The sequence below is a fragment of the Ursus americanus genome, chromosome 3 (assembly GCF_024610735.1).
Source record: "Ursus americanus isolate L20-20 chromosome 3, mUrsAme1.1.p, whole genome shotgun sequence".
NCBI lineage: Eukaryota > Metazoa > Chordata > Mammalia > Carnivora > Ursidae > Ursus > Ursus americanus.
In genome coordinates this window covers 65,950,109-65,969,114 of record NC_142129.1, presented here as the reverse complement: position 1 = coordinate 65,969,114, position 19,006 = coordinate 65,950,109, and the positions used below count along the sequence as shown (strand labels likewise).

The 19,006-nt window shown below is 36.4% G+C and overlaps 1 long non-coding RNA gene across 1 annotated transcript in view; it reads right to left on the bottom strand.

Annotated features, from left to right (window-relative positions):
* Positions 1–4,729: 4,729 nt before the first annotated feature.
* LOC123789258 (uncharacterized) overlaps positions 4,730–19,006 on the bottom strand; it is a 240,038-nt gene continuing 225,761 nt past the window's right edge. The window contains exon 3 of the long non-coding RNA XR_006778753.2: positions 4,730–4,812. This is a non-coding gene — a long non-coding RNA (uncharacterized LOC123789258). The remainder of the gene's footprint in view (positions 4,813–19,006) is intronic.

Below are 19,006 nucleotides of genomic sequence, written 5' to 3'. Positions count from 1 at the left end.
TCCCCTACACCCTACCACTGGAAACTACAAATCCAATCTCTTTTTCTATGAGTTTCATGTGGTTTTCTTTTGTTTTGTTTTGTTTTAGGTTCCACGTGTAAGTGAGATCATGCAGTACTCGTCCTTCTCTGACTTACTTCATTTAGCATAATGCATATATGATCCATCCATGTTGTCACAAATGGTTGAATTTCCTCAATTTTTATGGCTGAATGATATTCCATTATGTACATATACCACAACTTCTGTATCCACTCACCTATGGATGGGCACTGAAGTTGTTTCCATGTCTTGGCTATTGTAAATAATCCTGCAATGAACACAGGAGTACAGAATATATCTTCAAGTTAATGTTTTCATTTCCAGTGGATATTTTCCAGAACTGGAATTGCTGGATCATAGGGAAGATCTATTTTAATTTGTTGAGGAATTTCCATGCTGTTTTAGAGTGGCTGTACCAATTTACAATCCTACCAAAGTGCACAGTTTTCTCCAATTCTGAACAGCATTTATTGTCTCTTGTCTTCTTGATGATGGCCATTCTAAAGGTGTGAGGTAATAGCTTAGTGTGGTTTTAATTTACATTTCCCTGATGACTAGTGATGGTGAGCATCTTTCATGTACCTGTTAGCCATTCATATATCTTCTTTGGAAAAATGTCAGTTCAGGTCCTTTGCCCATTTTTAATTGGATTATTTGTGGGTTTGTTTGCTTTGTTTTGCTATTGAGTTTATACATCTTGGATATGAAACCCTTACCAGATATGTTCTCTGAAAATATTTTTTCCCATTCTGCAGGTTGTCTTTTTAGTTTGTTGATGCTTGCTTTTGCTGTGCTAGAGTTTCTTAGTTTGATGCAGTCCCACTTGCTTAGTTTTGATCTTGTTGTTTGTGCTTTACGTGTGACTTCTAAAAGATCCTCACCAAGAACTATGTTAAAGGGCTTTTTTTCCTGCAATTTCTTCTAGGAGCGTCCTAGTTTCAGGCCTTATACTTAAGTCTTTTGAGTTAATTTTTGTGTATGATGAAAGATAGGGATGTAGGGTCATTCCTTTACTTGTGAGTATCCAACTTTCCCAGCAGCATTTATTAAAGAGGCTCTCTCTTCTCCATTGAGTGTTCTTGGCTCCCTTGTTAAATATTAGAGGACCGTATACGCTTGGGTTTATTTTTGGGCTCTCAATTCTGTTTCACTGGTCTATTTGTTGATCATTCTTTTTTTTTTTTAAAGATTTTATTTATTTATAAATAAAGAGACAGAAAGCACACAAGTAGGGGGGAAGGAGCTGAGGAAGAAGCAGATTCCCATTGAGCAGGGAGCCCCACGATGTGGGGCTTGATCCCAAGACCCTGAGATCATGACCAGAGCTGAAGGTAGCTGCTTAACTAACTGAGCCACCCAGGCACCCCATCTGTTGATCATTCTTGATTATTCCCTGCATTAGCTACTGAAAATTCAGAATGTAAATCTTAGTATTTTTGTGTGAGTTAGACGGAAAAGAAATAAGGCAAAGCATTTTTGTGTTAAAGAGAAAATCTGGCACATGTGTTCAACTTTACAGTTTAACCTTTGAAAGGCAGAATAGGTTGCCTTTCCAATCAGCTTGGCAGTGAGGTGTTGGAAAGAAAACCATGAAAGTCATTGCAAAAAGTCCAGCAGAAAATGAACGAGGGATTTTATAGCATAAATACACACACACACACACACACACACACACACACACACAGAGGCAAACAAAATTGCCCTAACAAATGTAGCTCATCCATCTTGAGCATAAAAGGAAGAATAATTGTGTCCTTATATTTCTTTCTTCTTATGGTGCCTCCCAAAAGAAGTTTGTATTTTTATTTGGAGAGGCTCCTAACTAACCTCCAAAACGCTTATTCTGACTGTGGCCCATCCCTTGAAAGAAAATAGGCTAAGGGAAATCTTAGTTGACAAATCTGATTTGGAAAGTCATTTCAGCACTGAGCAGAAACTATGGATTTGGGTGGGAATGGGGGAAGCAGTGGGGACATATGGGAAGCAAAGCTCTTCAAAATAATAACTCAGTTCTGGAGGTTCTTCGTAAGGAAAGGTTGGGAAACCATCTAGCTTTATAAAATTTGTTTCTGGATATTGAGAAATGAATTGTGTTTTTAAGTTATCGTTTATGGAGCTATTATTTTGTGCCAGGCATTATACTAAAGGCTCCTGTATACATTTTCTAATTTAATTATCACAACTATCTGTGGGATGAATCTCACTGCCCCCATTTTACTGATGGGAAGTAAGCTTGAAGAGAAAAGTAACCACTCCATGTCGTCCTGGGGAAATAAATAATAGTCAAGATTCTCAACTAAATCCCTTGAGTCTAAAGCCACTGCTCTTCACCACTGTGCCACCATGCCTTTCTCATAAAACATGGATGTCTAAAACATTGCTATTCTATTCACATTTTAATTGCCCAAAAAACAATTTTGCAATCAATATTATCTTGTTCTCCATGTGATTGGAGTGAGAATTCCTGGGTGTTAGGAGCTGCGTTTATACCTCTCTCCATCCCAACACTTCTCAAGTACCCGGAACATAGTAGATTCCTAAGAACACATGAGAATGAATACCAGGTTCCTGGTCTCTGGTGATGTTGACTAATGTCAACCTATTTCAGCAGCATTATTAGTAGTCACTCTGTCACTCAGAGGCACAGGGAATGGGCTCAGTCCAAGGCTATTTCTCCTCATCATGTGCAGGGTACATTCTTGAGGGAGCAGAGAAGTGAGGAAACAACTAACAAATCAGTTGAACACAGAGTTTCGGCTAGAGAGAAGTACGAGAAGAAAATAACGTGGGTGACTTGGTGTATTAGATTCCTACTGCTGCTATAACAAATTACACACATTTAGTGGCTTAAAGCAACACATGTCTATCATTCCTCAGTTCTGGAGGACAGAAGAGTCTGAACTGGGCTAAAGTAAAGGTTTTGGCAGGGCTGTGTTCATTCTGGAGGCTCCAGCAAGAAATCTGCTTCTTTGTCTTTCTCAGTGTCTAAAAGTCATCTGTGTTCCTTGGCTCTCAGTCCCTTTTTCTGTCTCTAAACCTAGCAGCACAGCACCTGCAAATCTCTTTCCTGACTCCTGCTCTCCTGCCTCTGCTTATAACAACCTTTATGATTACATTGGACCGACTGAATAATCCAGGATAATCTCTCTATCTCCGTAATTTAATGACATCTGCAAAGTCTCTTTTGCCAGGGTAGGTAACAGATTCACAGCTTTCAGGGATTTGGATGGGGACATGTTTGGGATGCCATTATTCTATCTGCCACACTTGGTGAGGAGTTCCATAGCTTAGATGGATAGGACAGATGTCAGCTTAGAGATGAACATTACTCTTCTATTTTGGATTTTAATTAACTTCAACACTCCTATCGAGATAGGTGTTTAAAGACCTTAAATGACTTTTTTTCCTGCTCTGGTGAGAGACAAACACAAATGTTTTGGTCAATGACTGTAACTGGGAAAAGAATGAAGAAAAGGTATGGAATACTTCAGGGTGAGAAGCAAGACTAGCAATTCATTGGAAGGCTTACTAAACTTTATCAATAGATATCCTTATAAACTTTTCCCACCTCCCTACATGCCTCCATTTTCATGAAAATAAATAGAACAAATTCCCCACAATCAAGGAATTTGTATCATTCTCTTTTCCCTGCACTTAGACTAACAAATATCTGTGTGCTCAAACTAGACAGCAGAGGATCTGGGGTTGAATTCTAGCAACCAGTGTCTATAGCCTGCATCTCTAATCACAGTTATTTATTTTTATTGTTGTTGTTGCTCTGTATTTCACAAACCCTTTGGACCATCTCACTTACTTGCATGGTTTCAACTACTCTGTGTGTCTAAAGATGATCAGCCTGTAGATGGACGAGAGAGCTATAAAAATTTTTCATCAGGAAGTGATCCCAGGATCAAGTCTCAAAGAACGAGGAGGGATGAGGCAAGGGGTATTGGCATTTCAGGTAGAGTGTTTTGATAGCTATTGACTTCCATGAATCAGTTTCACTTCCTGCCACAATTGTGCCTGAACAGATGTTTCATTCACAAACCAAAATCATAAACTTTTATTGACAAGCACTTCATTCACCAGAATTCCAAGGGGAGTTGGGGCAAGGAGGTTGGCCCAGCTGGTTCACTGGAGATACAATTGCTAGGATAGAATTTGACTACCAGGCTCATAGGGTGGGAGCATCATTTTTGGGGAGTCAGGGTAATGTGAAAGAGGGAGATAGTGGAGGGTTTGGCAATATCTGGTGAAGGTGCTTCCAACACTCTTCAAGTCTTTACTTAAATTATGCAGTTGTAAACCAAGAGTTACCTGAATTCCTTGTGAAAGGCAGCAGAGCAAATCCAGGCAGCAACAAGGTGGCTTCTGACGATGAAGGAGCAGAGCAAACCAGAACCCTAAAGTCAGAAGTTAGCAGAAATCATGTGGAAGCTCTAGATTTTCAGAAACCAGGTAACTGGGGATTAAGAATAATTTATCTAGGGTCTCCTTGGGTGCCTAAGTCAGTTAGGTGGCTCCCTTAGGTTCAGGTCATGATCCTGGGGTCCTGAGATTGAGCTCCATGTCTGGTTCCCTGCCCAGCGGGGAGCCTGCTTCTCCCTCTCCCTGTGCCCCTCCCCCTGCTCTCTCTGTCTCTAATAAGTAAATAAAATCTTTTTAAAAAAGAGAATAATTTACCTAAATATCTGAAGGCTAGTAGGATCTTAAATAACAGTTGCTTTGTCCATTCTCAGTAATAATTCTTCTTCTTGCCATAGTGCGATTCTAGACAAAAGACAAAGACTGATAAATTCTAGTTTTTCTAATCTTTATATTTACAGCAGGAGAAATTCTCTGCTTCTCTCTTTCAAACCCACTTCTTCATTATTGGTTCACAAGTTTTAACAGTGTCATTTGGCTCTCAAATTTTAACAGTATCGTTTTTTATCCACCTCAAAATATATTTTAAATTAGAAAAGCAATGATTTAAAAAATTTGAACAGGGAAGAAAATTATTGGAAAAAAATTGCAGTTGGACTCCTCAGAGGTAATTGCTTTTTAAGGTTTTGTTTTTGCTTTTTTATCTTCCAGACACAAACCAAGCATAATGTGTGTGTTTGTGTGTGTTTGTGTATGTGTGATAGTTCCGTAACCAAAGGTGTTTGTAATTCAAAGGCCTGTAATTTCATTTTTCACCTAACATATTTCCATATAAATACAGACATTTAGACATTCCTCATTATTACTGTTTAATTTTTTGTTGTGATTTAATTTGCCATATATATAAAATATATGTGAAAGAAAAATTGCCCCAAACCCCATCTGGGCAAGAAGCTTTTTGCATGAAGTAATTGACAGCATACTCCATGGAGTAATATTTTTCAACTTCCTATTTTGAAATCATTTCAAATGCACAGAAAAGTTGCAAGAATAATACAGAGAAACTTTTTGTACCCATTACCCAGATTAACTGACTTTTAACATTTTGTCATGTTTGTTTTTCATTTTCTATCTCTTTGTTCTATATATAATTATTTTAATGAATTGTTACTCTGAAATGCTTTAGTGGTATTTCCTAAATCAAGGATATTCCCTTAGACATCCAAGCAGAGTTATCAGATTCACGGCTTTTAATATTATTAACATGTTAACAACACATGTCCAAACGTGTAGTCCGTATTCCGATTTTGTCAGATGTCCCCATTATGTCCTTTCTAGCAGCCCCTTGACCCCAACAGTCCAGGATCCAGTCCAGGATCACATATTGGATCTATTTTTCATGTCTTTTTATTCGCCTTTGCTCTGGAACAGTTCCAAAGCCTTTGCTTTGCTTCGATGATGTTAAGAATGTGCAGAACATAAACCAGTTATTTTATAAACCTTCCTCAGCTTCACGTTTTTGAATTTGAGAAGCCAAGTTTAAAGTTCAGCAAGGGACACATATTTGGCACCTGAGTAATTAGAAAGAGGGGACAATGGGGAATTAGGTCGCCAAGGACCATTTCATGGAGTCTTAAGTATATTACAAGGTCTTCCCCTATTACTATCCATTGCACAGCCCCCAACAACTCTGCCATTTAATACCAAAGAGAAGGCTAAAATTTATTGAGTGCCTGTTGTTTGTTAGAAACAACAAAGATAGATAGAGATTTTATTCCCATTTTTCCTCACAGCAACAGAATGGAATAGCTAGTATTGTTTCAATCTTACAGATGTGGGAACCTAGAACGGAAGTGGCTACATGACTCTCCCAGATCACATAGCCAATAAATGGTGGAGCTGGTTCTCCAACCCATGTTTTCCATTTTTCATTTTTTCCATTATACCATGGCCTTTATACTCTATCTTAGCCAAAATGCCAAGAAGCAATACCACCATCTCTAAAATGCTTTTCTTCTGGCACAGTCGTTATGAGTTGTTAATCCCTGGAACAAATACTACTCAAATTTCCTGAGAAATAAGTGGTTTGAAGCACAATAATTCTCAGCTACATTTGATTTATCACCACCTGATGCATGTCCTCTTTGTTAAAACTAGGTTTTCACTTGGCCTCCAGTATATGCTATCTCTTGGCTCTTGTTTCCCTGGTCTCCATAAGGAAGTGGGACTCAGGACTCTCTCTGGGTCTCTTATTTGCTCTCACTTGCTCCTTGTTGCTCCCATCTGGCCTCTTGGGTTTACCTGTCATCTGCATGCTCACATGTCCCAACTTTATAACTCTAGCTCAAACCACTCCCTTGTATATCCAAGTGTCAAATCAACACTTCTACTTTGATCGAGAATAGGCATCTCAATGTTAGCATGTCCAAAAGTGTGCTCCTGATTCTGTCCATCTCAAATCTGCTTTTCCCATAATCTGTCCCATTTTAGGAAATGACAACTCCAGTTTTCAGTTGCTTCACTGGAAACTTTTTGAGTCACTGTTGACTCTCCTACCACCTTCATTCAATCTATGAGCAAGTCCCAGTAGGCCCGCCTTCCAAATATATCCAGTTGCTATCCACTTCTGACTACCAGCATTCCTGCCCCTCTGGTTCAAGCTACCAACTCTGCTTGCTGAGGCATATGATATCCTTCCATCTGTTTCCCTGCTTCTGCCTCTGCTTGCCTTCAATCTATCCCTTACCACACCAGCCAAAATGATCCTAAAACGTAAGTCAGATTGTATTTAACATATTCTGTCATACTCATTTCATACTCATTTTTTGGCCTGTCTTCCTTTCTGAAATGGAAGGTCCATGAAGGCAAGGATTATTATCTGTTTTGTTCAGTGCTGTGTGCCTAAATATGCCTTGTACATAGTTGGTGCTCAAGAAGTATTTGTTAGAAAAATGATCGATGCCTGAATGAATTCTTTAGCTTACTCACAGATTGATTTTTGAAAAAGATGTTTATTTGTTAGGAGGGGTTCCAAATGTTTGTCCATCTAAGTATCCAGATCAAGAAAGTGTAAATTTCCCTTTTGAATAGGTTGGGAATTATATACAGCTATAGATGAATTATATAATTTCTGATTATAAAAGTGACAATTATTGTAGGAAATATGGAAAATGCAGAAAAAGAAAATAAAATTAACTTGTAATCTAACCACTCAGGGACTAGTAACATTTTGGTAAACTTTCCAGACGCATTTAATTTCAGTGATATTTTATTTTCAAGTTTCCTTATCCCCATGACAAGGAGTGGAACAAACAAACTGAGGAACTCGAAGCTGACTGTGGTTTCATGCTTCTAGCAAAATGCCATCCTCACAGTTCACTAACAGCCACAAGCACTTCCACGGAACTTTTGGGCGCTACTATTTTCCTTTTCCAAGAAAGCATGCTATAATTTGGATATTTAGGTTACCCAAACTTCCACTGAAGGATCTCCCTTCTAAAGTAACCTCAGAATTCCCAGTAAACTAAATATTTGGAATTTGAGAAATTCAGGTTGATTAATATTGACCAACTCATTGGACCAAAGGCCAGAAATCCTGGGGTTCCAGTCCCCCTTCTACAACTTTCTGGCTGTGAGGCTGTGGGCAAGTTACCCTCTCTTAACAGTGGGTTTCTTAATTAGACACTGGAAATAATAACTGCCTCACAATTCACTGTAAGGATCAGATAGAGTCATGGAGACATATTTTAAAACCTGTAAAGGGTGTAAGTGTAACGGATTATGATTGTAATGAAAATGTGGTAGATCAACAATGACATAATGGGACAGACAGGCCACCACTCCTAACAAGCCCAAGGGAGGGAGGCTCATCAGTCCTAGCAGGATTTCTCATTCTTCCCTAGTGCCTTTTCTAATCATGGGGGATGCGCTTTTCCCACCAGCACATGGATTCCTGAGAGAAACTTTTTCTCCCTCCTTCATTGGTGTATCTCTGTCATTTATCCATGATTTTCAACATAAAAGGTTTTTTTTTTAAAGTTGATTAAAAAAAAAAACTACATACCATAGTAGACGCAGTAGATAGTTGTTGTGAGGTCTTTTACATACATTAATGCAGACACAGCACAGTCTAGTAGAAAGTGACCTAGATTGAGAGCCAGAAAACCTGTGTCCTAGTTCACCCTCTTGGTAACCAAATATGACATTGGCCAAGGCAGTGTCCTTGCCTGCTAGTGGATGGGAAGATACCTAAGGTCTCTCAGCTCCAAAATTCCATGAACTTTGATCCTTGCAATCTTTGATGAAACTATTTTTTGAGAAGAGGAATTGAGTAAATCATTGACTTAATCTATACTTGCCTTAACAAAGCTTCAGTTCTCTGAACTAACGTTTGGAATTTGTTAAATCATTAACAGCTGGTTGTTTACTGTTTAGAATGTAACAATACTCTTTGATGTTTCCTAATTATCATGCATGTTTTAAAATGAGTTCTGAACCACTTCTCTGCCTAATTAAACCTCATTGAAAATTTGTTGAATTTTAAAGAAACATTTGATTTGCAAAACTTAAGTCAGACATCCAGTAACCTTCAGTATTTCACAAAGGACCCATAATACATTTTTAAAAAAACAATCAAGTAATGGTATGAGAGTTGAGCCTTGAACGAAATATAGGGAACATTTGGAAAACATTATTTTTCAAACTACTCTTTCCTTCTCACAAGTTCCTGAAGGTGGTATTTATTTTGTTATTTTTAATGGTCATTTATTCTCATATTTATAAGTGAATGAAACAACTATATATACCCCCAAATTAATTAAATCACATTGGCAATCATGAATAAGTCATTCTGTGGTAATGTGAACTGGTTGAACTTACCAAAAAAAGTGGTGAAATAAAAATAGAGAGGTGTTTTCATACAAGGACAGGATTCATTCAACATTTATATCTTCCTACTAATCAAGTAATGTTTTTAGAGTTATTTATTTGTGGATACATCCTCTGAATAATGTCTTAAAAATGGCAAGTCTGACTCATATCAGTGCTGTGTAAAGTGGTGAAAACACACACTTCCCTTTTAGGAATTTCTCCTACAGATATGCTTATATAAATGAGCAAAAATAGATGCTCATTGCAACATTACTTATACAAACAAAAGACCGGAAATAACCTCAATACATACAAATGGGTGGGCAGGTTAAATTAAGATCCATTCATACAAAAAGATATCATGTACACATTAAAAAGATGTATGTACTAATGGGAAATGATCTCTGAAGTATCTTAGCAAGCGAAAAACAAAGTTTTAAGACACTGTGTATAGTACATTCCCTTTTGTAGTCAAATAGCATATATCTGTTTGCGTACATTCTCTCTGTAAGGAATGCAAGAAAATGGTAATAATGGTTGCCTACCATTTTTTAAAAATATAAATATGGATTGTTATTTCAATAAAAAGTAGTTAATTTGAAAAAATTGATTATTTCTTATTGCATTACACTGTCAACAAGTATTTATTGAGCCCTAGTCAATATACCAGATATAGTGGCTTTATAACTTGATTTTTATCCTCAAAGAGCTTATAATCTAGTTTGGAAGTGATTTCTTCCAGCTGTTTGTTAGATTCTAATATGAATTCATTGCATAACAATGTTTTTAAAAGTCTCTGAATTGCCTTTTATTCAATGGGAATACATCACCAGTAAAAAAAATATTGTTTTTTTAAATACCCATGCTACACTTTAGATAATAAAATAAGAGGTGCCTGGATGGCTCAGTCAGTTAAGCATCTGCCATTAGTCCAGGTCACAATCCCAGCATCCTGGGATCGAGCCCCCATCAGCCTCCCTGCTCAGTGGGGAGCTTGTTTCTCCTCCTGCTCCCCCTGCTTATGCTCTCTCTCTGTCAAATAAATAAATAATAGAATCTTTTGAAAAATATATTTTTTAACTAATTTAAACGTAAAATTTTTAATAATTTTAAAACAAATTGAAATCTAAGATCATTAACTTACAAAAATTCCACAGTATCATTAACATCATCTACTATTTGCTACAAATAAACAAATTGAACAGTAGCAGTGTCTGACAAGGAGGTAACATACATGGTGACTGACTGAAGTGTAGGCAAGAAGAAATATTTTAGCCAAGTAAAACAAAAGAGCCAAACTTAGCTGTCAGAAAGTATGGGAACCCTGGTTAAAGTGATATTTGTCCTTTCTCAGGTAATAGGAAATATATATTTGCTAATGTACAACTACACTCTCATCATTGTTTATCCTGGGTTATAATTTTACATATTTTTATCATATCTGTTTCTATTGACACTGTGTAAGTGGATATTTTCATAAATAAAAGACCTGTGTAGTATACAAATGATAATATATGAACTATTACCAAAGAAACAAAATTTTTAAAATTCCGAATTTGGAGAAAATTAATGACTCTGTTTTACATTTATTATGTTTTATATTTATCAGGATAATTCTAGAATGTATTTCTTTTGTTAAAATATTTAAAAATAATCATTCCTACATATGTATACATACTAATAGAGATGATTTGCTATCAGAAGTCATTGTGGTTGATACCCCAACACCTGTTTTATCCTAGACCATTAGTCTATGTCAATCACGAAAATTCCATTCCTCCTGCCAGTGATTGGCTCAGAAATAGGCTTGTGATAGTTCTAGTCAATGAGGTATAAAGGGCCCTCTGCTGGACTGCATCAGGGAGTTTCCCTTCTCCTGACAGAGAGCTAGAGAAAATACACTTTTTCTTCTTGTTTTTGCTATTTCATGTCTGAGTGTAAGTCCTAGAACCTCTGCATCTCTTGTTATCAGTGAGAAGCTGAAGTCAAGATTGAAAGGTGGGAAAATTTGAGTCTTAGATGACATATTGAGCTGCTGAATCAATCTGCCTTGAAGCCTGCCGTACTCAGATAACAGGGTTATGCCTATCCTGCTAATTAACAAACAATCCCCAAATCTCAGCAGCTTAAATTAACAATGTTAAATTCTTGCCTATACGACATGTGCGTCATGGGTGAACAGGGGCCTGTTCTTAATGCTTCCTTCACTGAGGGTTACTGGCTGATGGAGTCTCCTTTATTCCAAATTCCTTTTCTGGTGCTGTGGCAAGCTAATGTGTAAATAAATAGTGCACCAGCATTTAAAGGCCTTCACCTGGAAGTGCTGCATGGTACTTTTGCTCACATTTCATTATCCAGAGCAATCAATACAGCCATTGTTAACCTAAATTTGGGCAGGTGAAACACTTCAACCATGTGCCTGGAAAGAAGAAGCAGTTAATGACAGGTTAAATGGATGAAAAATCTGTATGTAAGTATATAAAGAACTGAAAAAATAGTTAACAGGATGGATCCAATACATACATTATCATAAAACCTGACCCTGAAAATAGACAATATTTTCGGTTGCTTTCTGAATATACACCAGAAATCATAAACTACAAACTAATCATGAAAAAAAAAATCCCTCTAGCCTAGAATTTTAAAAGCCCTCTTTTAAACAACTTCTGGGTCAACAAAGAAATCCAAACAAGAACCACAGAATTTCTACAAAAGAACAAGAATAAGAATACTATCAAAACATATGGGACAGAGCTAAAGCAGGCATTAGAGGAAAATTCAATAGCTTTAAATAATTTTAGTAGAAGAATCCAAAGAGTGAATAAATAATAATGTTTTGGCATCTGGCTGAAAAAAAATGAAGCAAAGCAAATGGAAGGAACTAACAACAAGATAATTAGTGATTTACAACATAGAAAATATAGTACTAATACAGAACTATAACAAGTTCTTTAGAACGATAAAATAGACAAAACACTAGGCAAGTTAACAAAAAAGGACAAAAAAGTAAAAGAAGAAATGATAACAGGGAAATAATGGTAGAAACAAAGGAAGTAAAAGGAATCTAAGGAACACTCAGCTCTGAAAATATATTTGAAAATCTGGCTGAACAGAATAACTTTTATCTAGGAAATGATAATCTACCAAAACTGACATCAAAAGACAGAAAAATCTAAACAAAATGACGTCCCTAGAAGAAACAGTAAAGGAATGAAGAAAAGTTCCAAAAGCCAGCACCAGGATTAATGGGAAACACTGGAGTCATTCCAAAGTCAGCAAGAATTGACTTCCAAAAGTCAGTTTCCCATTTGCCTTTTCGGTGTCATTTTGTAATAGAAGTAATAGCACAATCAAATAAAAGGGTTTAAAATTTGGAACGGAAGAGGCAAACTCACTGTCAACCCAAGAACTGATAAATCTTGGAAACCTGTACAAAAGAATAAATGAATACTATATAGCAGTGAAAACGGATGGGTGACTGCTGTATATTTCTATATGGTGAAATTCAAAAACGTAATGTAAAATAGCAACAAGAAATATACAGAAGAATGCATATGGTATGATTCTATTTATATAAATATCAAAACAGACAAAACTATAGTGTTAGATGGTAAAACTGTTACATAGCAAAGGACTAATTAGTGCAAAATTCAGCGTAGTATTACCTTCATGGGGCAGGGAGGGGGAGGTGATTTAGATGGGGGAACACGGGATCTTCTAGGGTACTGATAGTTCTGTTTCTTAAGCTGGGTGGTTGATGGATGGTTTTCATTGGTATTCTTTATATATTCATCATATACTCTTTATATATGGTATTTTCACAATAAAACTGAACTTGATTTTTCATATTTTTGCTTGTAATTAAAATGGAACTTACATTGGATGTGTTTGGTATTTTAGTATTTTGACATTTCAAAATGTCAAATTAGTGAGGAAATCAACACATGTGTACTCTGGATTCAGGAAAGACTTACGCTGGCACCAACGCAAAGAGAATTTAACCATGAAAATAATTGTAAGGGCCATCTCAGATTTCCAAGAACTGAGTCATCATCAAGGGAAAAGGAGGATTTTTAAAAAGCTATACAGGAATATTAATGATGAAACAAGCAAGGATAAAAAAAATTCTTGCTGAAGAATAAAAATCAGCGAAGCTCTTGAGAATTACACATTTGTTGCCTTTATTTTTTGCCTCTAACTTTTCTCATCTGTAAATATTTCAATATGTACATCTAAAAATAAGAACTTTCTTTTTCAAAAAAACCCATAATACCATTAACACACCTAAAAAATTAACCATAATTTATCCAGTCAAGGGTTAAATTTTGAAATGTCTCATAAATGTAATAAATGCTTTTAAAAAGTAGTTAAGGGGTGCCTGGGTGGCTCAGTTAGTTAAGTGTCTGCCTTCCACTCAGATCATGACCTCAGGGTCCCTCAGCAGGGAGCCAGCTTCTCCCTCTCCCTCTCCCCCTGACTCTGCTCTGGCTCTCTGTCTTTCTCAAATACATAAATAAAATCTTTTAAAAAATAAAAAACAGTTAAAAAGAATTCAAGTAAAATTTTACATATTGCAATTGGTGGGTACATCTTTTAAATCTCTTTTAACCTATAGGTTCTGCCTTCACCTTTACTTAAATTGCAATGTATTTAAGAAGCACAGAGATTCTTTCCTTTGCTTACCCACAGTCTGGTTTTGTTGATAGAAGCCCTAAGGTATTATTTGACTTGTTCCTCTGTCATTTGTAGTTCTTGTAAGTTAATATGTTGATATGGAGAGGTTGTTCTCAAAGGGTGGACCAAGACCACAGCCTCAGCATTACTGGGGAACATGTTAGAAACGCAAATCGCTGAAACTTACTCCAAGCCTAAAGAATCAGAAATTCTGGGCTTGCAGTCCAGCAGTCTGTGGTTTAACCAGCCTTCCAGGTGATTCTGATTCTGCTGATGTTTGAGAACAGCCATCCTGGAAGTTTAACTCAGGTTTGATTTTTTTTTTTTTTTTTTTTTTTTGTCAAAACCACTTTACAACAGTGGTGCGTTCTTAGTGGCGTGTTCTCTTAAAAGGCACATAATATCTGATCGGCTTTCCTTTTATGGCCATTGATGCTCAGCGCTTAGATTCATCAGTACATTAGAGATTGAAAAATGGAGATAGACTAATTCTATCGTTCTTTCTTCATTTATTACCTGAAATATTGCTAAAAAGTGAAATAGCTCTCATCTATAACTTAGTAACTCAGTGTCCTTACAATTTCAAATCAACTGAAAAGTTGAAAGAATAGTACAATGAAAACCCATATTTTTTTACCTGGATTCACCAATTGTTAACATTTTGCCACATTTGCTTTTACCTCTCTCTCTCTCTCTCTCTACACACACACACACACACACACATATCTGTATGTATATTTGAAAGCAACTTGACACTTTTCTCCTAAATATTTCAGCATGTATTTTCTAAGAATGAAGATACTCTACCAAACCATCCAAGAAATTTAATATTGATTCAGTAATATCTAATAAAGGGTCTATATTCAAATTTCTTCAATTTTCCACAAAATATAGTTTATTGCAGCTATTTTTGTTTCAGGATCCAATCTAAGATTATACATTACATACAGTTGTTATTCTCTCTAGTTTCCTTTAATCTAGACTAGTCCCCTTTCTTATTTGTCTTTCATGGTGTTAATATTTTTGAATTTTTCTATTGCAAAAGAAGGAAAGTTCAGTTTATGAATTTACATAACGTATTAAAGCATATAATAACAATACTTAAAGTGACTTGTTATTATCATAAAATGGATTTAAAATCTATCCTATAACTTTCCAAATAGCATTGATCTACATGAAACACGCCCCAATCTATTTTTCTAAGCCATCATGAAATTCACTCAGATCTTTTCTTAGCAAAAATGCCTCCGTTAAAATTCTTGTTCTTATTCTTTTATCTCCATTAAACATATGCTCAATAATGTGAATGTTTACAGTGTATTTTCTAAAACAATTTGCAAAAAGATTGAATTATTTCAGGCTTTCAAGGTAAAGGAGAAAAAAAGAAAAAAGAATTTGAGCTTAGAAAGCCATATATATATATATATATATATATATATATATATATATATATATATATATATATATGCTGGGTAGATTTTCAGCCTTTGGAGGAAATAACTTCTCTTTTCTTGAATTCTCAATATTCAAAACCAAAATTCTTTCCTTCACTCTGTATATGTTTCAAGTAATTTTTGTTATGACTAGAAAGGAGAGCTAGTGTTGTGTATATTGTTGTAGTTCATGCAGTGAAATGACTTCCTTATTCTCCACGGAGCTTTGGAAAATGTCCCTGTTCTTGCATTACTTTGATGTTGGAGGGCCGTTCTTTGGCTACTTTATTAATCACATCATTTCAGATATAAGTTTATTTTGATTTCCAATTCTGCCCCACTTTTCCTGCGTTGTTTTTCCTTACTCATCTTTTTCCTTTCAGTTCTTCCTTGAATTCTCTCTGTGTGTGTATGGGTGCTCGTGCACATGTGTGCACGGGCTAGAGAAGAGAATGACTGCTTTCCAATGGAATTACCTGACACGAATATTTTGCATTAGTTATATATTCATATATTTGATAACCTTAGTTTGTAACTATTTCTGCTAATGTTGGATAGACTACAAGATATGAGACTACATCCTGACTATCTTTAATGATACAAATGAAAAAGTATACTTTGGTATAATTAATTTTCAGAGACTTAATGTGAGTAGGCATTAGATGTATAACTAATCTCACCTCAGGCTTTTGAGTCCTGAAAAGGCCTTGACTACAGTCAAATGCCTTCAGGCCCAACACCAGAGCCACACCTTCTAATTAGGGACCCCTTTCCCAGGCTCTTATGGTATCTCCTTTTTCTGCTCTCTACCACATGGTAGTCTATACCACCCCATCCTGTGGTCATTTGGGTTTCTTTCAAGTTTGTAGGCTAGCATTTGAAATTACAAGCAAAAATTATTTTTTATTTAAGGGTACCAGACCAATCTTTTCAAATAGAGTGTGTTATTTGGCTTGCAATACTATTTTTCATGCCCCATCACACTTTTCTACATGGCAGTGGAGAAAGGAAATGTAGCAGGAAATGATCTGGGCCAAAACTACTGAGAGACAGCTGTGGGAGGGCTGAGAAATAGTTCCCTGGGACTTAGCCCCAAGTGTCATTGGCTGTCTGACAGAGGCAGGCAGGGGACCCCAGACTTAACCTGATCGGGGAGACCTTGCTGATCTGGGAGACTCAGCATCTTGGCACAGAGTCCATAACAGGCTTCTGACGCCCTTGAGACCATCTCATTCTCAGAAGCCACTCCCCCAGATTCCTCAGTGTGGCTGTCCTGCCTTCCTCCGGCAGCCCTTGTGGTGGTCTCGAGCTACATATAACTCCAGAGTGTTTGCTCAGCTGCTGTGGGTCTGCTTGTCCCAAAGATCTAGCCAAGCAGAGAAATCACGTGGCAGTTCTAGCCAATGGGATATCATGGCTCTCCAAAGACATAAACAAACTTGTATTCGATGAATGTGAAGAACATAACTTTTTCATTTTCTGGGTTTTGGTAAATATATTCCTTTATAAGCTGACTTACTTTTCTTGACTTTCTATTTATCCCTCAGAGATGAATGCAGATCCCTCAAGTCATGTTTTAAAAGGAAGCCAGAACCTTTAAATGTATTTTATTCTTAGCAGTCCCTCAAATTTCTTTTGTTAGATGTCTTTCACAATGCGCTATAAAAATAAAAACAGTCACCGCTGTCTCCTGGCATATAACAACACATTACTGTCTTTTTATTTTTCCTTTTTGGTCAATTTAAAGTCACTACTTACAATGGGGGGGAAGGCTTTATTTTTGTTCAGAATAAAAATCCAGTGTCAACAAAAATGGAACACAAAGAAACTCATTCCTTTGTTTATATTTTAAAGTTTAGTTCCCTCTACAGAAAGGACAGCCTGACATTGACATATTAACATGATGGCAAATAAGACATTAAAAACATAGACCTTCATTATCAATCCCTGACATTTTGTATCAAACAGACAAATCATATAAACAAGAAATAAGCCTTATTTATTAGGTCCTCATAGAGCTAAAAAAATGACAATTCTATATGTTTTATCAAGTTTACCCATTACACATGAAGTTAAAAATAGTTACCATGCCATGACTTTTTTAAAAAGTCAAATTTACAGGGTGAAGAGATAAGTCAATTTATGGATCATGTTTTAAACTACAAAGTGATAAAATTACCAGTTTGTGGTCTATTTCTAAACTCATAAATGGAATTTAGGGTGTTACTAGGGGCCAGATATCTGAGCCATCTTTAACCTGGGCTCCTGAATGATCACCAAGCAGCAGAATTACCTACTGGCAATTCTCACCTTAGGCTGGTACATGGCCAAGAGCCTGTATATATGTGTGTGTATGCGTGTGTATGCATATATATATATATATATATATATATATATATATATATGCTCCTAAATTACTCAAAGTCTGATGTCAATTGAAGGTGAGAAAAACAGCAGCGTCTCTTACAGATTTCTCATTTAACTTGATTTATTTCATATGAAGCATATTAGAGATAACCCCAGAACCATTGCTCTTTCATGTGTGGTAAGGACTAGATTATCTGGGGTACTTCTGTCCTCCCTTTTCAATTTACAGATGAAGAAATTAAGGCAGAGATACATGGGGCAATTTGCCCAGGTCTCCCAGGGCGCTCGGGTGGAAGAGAGGCAAAACAAGCCTTTGCATGTATTGCCACGGCTGAATTTATGCACAGATAAAGTAGGTAGCTGCCAATGTGGTATAATATGTAATGTTCCTGGAAAAGCCAATATGCTCTTCCCATTTTGCCAGGATGGTTGAAGCATTTGCCCCTAATGAAAGACACATGCACCAACCAAGAAGGATATTTCATTAAATAGTAACCTGCTGAGACATACCTACATATATAAAGCTTTTCAGGTTAGCTTCAGTACTATTGAGAATAAATAGCACATCAAAAAGATTTTGTTGGTAGGGAAGCAATGGTAGGAGATGTTCAATGTCTGGAGTAAGGATGGAATTATCTTCTAAACTAATATGTCAAATGCACAAGATTTTGTGAGGACCCTGGAACCCTGGAAATTGGGGCCCCCAAAATAGGGTAGCGCTGATAAAAGGAGAATGGAATGGCAGCAAATAAAAACATACTAAATATACAATTTTGCTTAACTGTGGTTTTTATATAACTAAAAGACTATTAGAGTTGGTATAATAGAGTTGGTATAATGGAGGACGGTGTGAGGTTAACCGTGGTTTATGGCACTAGTGAATCCAGTTTATTCACGTACATAGGACTTATGAGTTTACAAATGTTTTTAAAACAGTGTTTTAAATAATCCTTTTGATAACTATTGAAATAAGCATTGTAATTATACTTAATTCGTGTTGCATTGATTCATTTATTTACTAAACCAGCTAATATATTTTGAACACCTATCATGTGCCAGTCTAAAGATGAACCACGATGAACAAAAGAAACAAATATTTCTCCCCTTTGGGCCTGTAGATAGGTATGGGGGCGCTCTTATTAATGACTTTGGGAGTATTCAGGTGCCTGGAACTCAAAAAATACCAGGACATTTGAAAACAGAGTTTGGTAGAAATGACTTCCTTTAGAGCACTATCTGAAGACTAGTTGGGAGCA